A 5,000-nucleotide genomic window follows, 5' to 3' on the forward strand; every position below is an offset into this window, starting at 1 on the left:
CGGCTTGCTTCCACTCGCTACGTAGCGACCTGTTAGACTGTCAGTCGCTACGTAGCGACCTGTAAGGCCTCAGAAAGGTCCTCCTTTGGGTTGTCTTTTGAATCCTCATCGAAACGCTTTTCGTTTCGTCTCAATCGGAGTTTCCGTTGAGATTTTACGACGAAAACAAGTAGGACGCTTCTCGGCTTGCTTCCATTCGCTACGTAGCGACCTGTCAGACTGTCAGTCGCTACGTAGCGACCTGTAAGTCCTCAAAGGGTTCTTCCTTTGCGTTCTACTTTGAATCCTCTTCGAAATGCTTTTCATTTCGTCTCAATCGGAGTTTCCGTTGAGATTTTACGACGAAAACAAGTGGGACTCGTCTCAGCTCCCTTCCACTCGCTATAGCGACCGAGATGACATCCTCACTCGCTATAGCGACCTGTCAGGCCTCAAAGGGGTCCTCCTTTGCGTTCTCCTTTGAATTCTCATCGAAATGCTTTTCGTTTCGTCTCAATCGGAGTTTCCGTTGAGATTTTACGACAAAAACAAGTAAACCTCATCTTAAACTCCTTGGCTTGTTTCTGCTCACCCTACTTCCATCTTTGCGTTCACTTTCGAATCTCGATCGAAACGTCTCTTGTTTCGCCTCGATTGAAGTTACCATTGAGACTTTACGATATAAAAAAAAACCCACAAAGACCTATTTTCTCGCATGGATTCAGATTAATCGTATAAAAACGGCAATGGTAAACTTAACACCTTAGCCGCCTTAACTATACGATTACGTTGGACCTTTTTACAAAAATCGACGTCTTATCTAAGGAGAAGATAACAGTCAAGTTCGGAAGATAAATGTCAAGTTTCAAAGGATAAACACCAATGTCGGAAATGGCGAACATACACGAGAATAGGAAACAGAAATGAGCACGCAAAACTGAGAAGGGACAAAACTGCATCTTCGAGAGAACTAAGGTATTTCCGACTTGAAATTTTTGAAATCAGACTTGGAATTTTCGTAGGAAATTACTTTGAGGCTGCCATAGAACTTTAGGGAACGTAAAACCTAGGCGGATAGTCTAGCGAACTAAGTTTTAAGCGATTTTTCCTGTCTCGATATATTGTTCCATAATTGTTCATCCATATCTTGCAAACCGATCTGAACTCTCCGAAAGTCGAGAAACGATCGCCACGCATATCAAGTTCGCTTCCTAAAGAGAGAAAAAGTTAGAGACATGAACGTCGTCTTAAAACCGATTCGTTTCTGGCAATTTTCTCGGAACCGACATATCCCAAGTCGTCAACGTGGAAACAACCAAATCACAGTCCAAGCGTAACCTATGAAAAACGTACCGCGACTAGATCGTATTGAAATAAACTTCGGTAATACTCCATGGGTAACTCCAAGCAACTTTCACCTAAGATCAAAATCACAACGGGAACGTTTCTCGTAGAACCCGCAGAAACAATGCTACTTTGACATATGTATACATGTCACTGAGTTACGACCTTCGTAAAATTTGTTATGTGATATGATAAACTATCGTATAGCCCACAGTCGGAAATCATATGATAAATTCTTCGTAACGAAACTAAGTCCTAACAACCAAACGGTTAACGGAAAATCTAAACTTTTCGAAAATTGACCAAGTTCAATACGCTCCTCCAAGCCCGCAACGTTTTAACCGTAATACGCGGCATGTAAGGAAAAATTCAGAACAAAGCTCCTAGAGCTATACGAAACATCCTAAAGAATCCACGAAATAGATCTCGGAAGGCCAACACTTCACAAAACACTATGAAGGAAAACGCCTGTTCCCATGGACAAATTTACATGACACCTCAGTCATAATTCCTCGATCGCAAATAAAACTATTAGCATCCAAACAGGAACAACAATTTTGGCTGCGAACATTTGTAGTCAAACCAGAATGTTTCTCAAACGCAGGGCTAAGACTAAACCCTTGCAACATCGCGAAACATCTACAAACCCGCGAACATTTCAAGCCCGAAACGTGGCATACGAAAGAATAACAAATCTTCAGCATCGCGAGACGTCGCAGACGCCTGAAGATTCGTTCTTCGACGAAATTTCCTTCCTCGATAAAAACATTTTCTTGGAAGACCAGACAGTCATACGCACTAACATCTTCTCAAAACATATCCTTCGCGAAGACTCGAAACGGTATTTTTTACCATTAAGTTTGTTGCTGATCACAACAAACTCTCAACGTCCTAAACAGACTTAGCCATCTCGTAGAGATGACTCTCGTACATCCGACACAAGGATAATAGCGCTATAAAAGAAATCCGAAATTTTGGTCCAGCACTTCCGATCTCCGGAGAGATGCTCGATTCCAACCATACAAGTCGTATAAGCCGAGAACTTATCGCGGACTTTAAATCGGTATGGAATCAGGATGAAACTGAAATGGGATACGTAAGTCGAATTAGTCATCGCACCCTCTAAAACCAGGAGTAAACCTAGGTCTTGCCCTAAACCCAGCGCACTGGTCTCTAACATCTCTAGGCATAGTATCAAACACCCTGATACGAGATCCCAAAATTTGTCTCTTTGCCAATATTCGAGAATCTTCAGAAATCCCCAAGTTTACACACTGCGGAAAACTCTCGAAACAGATTACGGATATAGCAATTCACATAGAGTTAGATTACGAGATGACAACTCGTAGTTTTCCTTCTACATCCATACAAAATGCCATCGGCAGCAACACGCCTTATAACCGCTACATAAAAACTAGACCATAAAGGTCTCACTAGAAAACTAGTCATAAGATCCTTAACTCAAAGACGAACTACGAAAGGATTGATCCCTTCAACATGGGTACATAGGCAGCCGTCATAAGGCGCAGCCCCAATCTTATCGCGTTCTATTTTTAGAAGAGCGAGAAAACCATTTACCACAGACCTTTTCAACCATTAATTCCGCCTAACTCACCTTACTTGCCTAACTTGCTAGGCCACTCGCTAGAACCTCACGCTGTAAGCTCATGGTTCTAACGAGCTGGGGGGCTAACTGTTGGGGTCAAAATCGGTCACGACGGAATCAATGCCTGAAAGTCCGTAAAAGTCAGCATAACCGTTTTTACGAAAAGTAATCTTTGTAAAGATATCTTTACGAGCAGCCTTGCAGTAAAATATCGTCCAAATCTCAATCGAACCACTAAATACCGATTGTCCGAAGGAAACGGACATGTATCCAAATCGGCCGCGGACAAGCTCAAGTATGGAAATCAGACCGCGGACAAGCCAAGCTCGATCGATACGCGGCGACCAAGCATGCACACAGCTCGGTCGCTACGTAGCGACCGAGCGTCCGTCTCGCTCGGTCGCTACGTAGCGACCGAACGTTCGTCCCGCTTGGTCGCTACGTAGCGACCGAGCTCGAGCCAAGCTCGTTCGCTACGTAGCGACCAAGCGTCCGTCTCGCTCGGTCGCTACATAGCGGCAGAGCATCCGTCTCGCTCGGTCGCTACGTAGTGACCGAGCCCGAGCCATGCTCGGTCGCTACGTAGCGACCGAGCGATCGTCCCGCTCAGTCGCTACGTAGCGACCAAGCTCGAGCCAAAGCTCGGTCGCTACGTAGGGACCGAGCGACCGTCCCGCTCTGTCGCTACGTAGCGACCGAGCTCAGCCAAGCTCGGTCGCTACGTAGCGACCGAGCAATCGTCCCGCTCGGTCGCTACGTAGCGACCGAGCTCGGGCCAAATCTCGGTCGCTACGTAGCGACCGAGGGCTCGTCCCGCTCGGTCGCTACGAAGCGACCGGGCTCGAGCCAAAGTTCGGTCGCTGTGCAGCGATTGAACCTTTCCAAACGTCAATACGACACCAGTTCTTGCATTTCTCGTCAAAACCTTCGAATGCTATCTCCCGAAGACCGTAGCAAGCTCAGTCCATGTTTCCCGCCATTCTAATTCATCGATCAAACTTCACGGATTAGAAACCGCGGAAAACTCGTAGTAAACGTGTCGAGTCGGAAGACGGCCCAAAGGGACCTAAAACACGACTCGAGGCCCATCCTATGATTTTCCTAACCAAAAGCCCATAAACCACAGCCTGGTTTACGCTTGGTCCACAAGGAAGGATAAATGTCAAGTTTCCGCGGATAAATACGGAAGTTTTGAAGATAATTCTGAAGATCGGGAAAAAATGGAATATCTCCATTTTTATGCTATGACGGCTTAAGGGCAGAAGAGTAAAAGCGTAAACCGACCTTGGAGCTAGTATATAAGGAGTCCTAGGCGAGGAGCAAGAGAGGGAGAACTTTTTAGATTCGGAATTCTCTGCACTTAGAAACTTTAGGCTTATTCTCGACAAGTTCGGTTTCTATGACTGGCACTCAATTACTAGACGAACTCGCCCAGGCAGTTCGATCTCTTGTCCAGCTCTATCAATTGAACTACGTTTGGCTTGATCCTCGAAAGGGGTACGTAGGCAGCCTTTAACAAGGTTCAGTCCGAAATCAATCTAAGCCTTTTTGATATCTTTTTCGTCCTTTGTTATCGAGCTGCGACTCAACTAGGATTAGGGTTTTATGTTGCTAGAACTAGGTAACTCGCTGACGGCCCCTGCGGCCAAAGCCTTTGTATTCTCTTGTAATGATCGCAACGCTCTTACGCAGACTCGAAATAAGATCTACTGTTTTCTCTAAACTCGTTTGTTATCTTTTCATGATTTCCGCATATATTCGATCACTTGTCGTTGGCTCTCGCTGAGATCCGGGACCTCTAGGAAATTAGGGTTTTCCTAGTTTCCTTATTTAAACGGAAATCGACAGTGCAAATTTCGGTTCCCACAGGTAGGAGGCTCAAGAGAGTGCCTACCCCTTATATATACAAAACGCTTTTTTTCAGTCTCTCACCAGTAGACATTGGTTGTGTTCCGGGGAGTATTTTTAATGTAAAAAAAAATACTTCGAATTTGAATCTGATTTTTTGCATGCTTCATAAGGATGGTTAAAGCTATTTTCTGGTAAATTTTCGTAAATTTCTTTTGCTTCT

Source organism: Brassica rapa, unplaced genomic scaffold (genome assembly GCF_000309985.2).
Source record: "Brassica rapa cultivar Chiifu-401-42 unplaced genomic scaffold, CAAS_Brap_v3.01 Scaffold0597, whole genome shotgun sequence".
NCBI classification, from domain to species: Eukaryota; Viridiplantae; Streptophyta; class Magnoliopsida; order Brassicales; family Brassicaceae; genus Brassica; species Brassica rapa.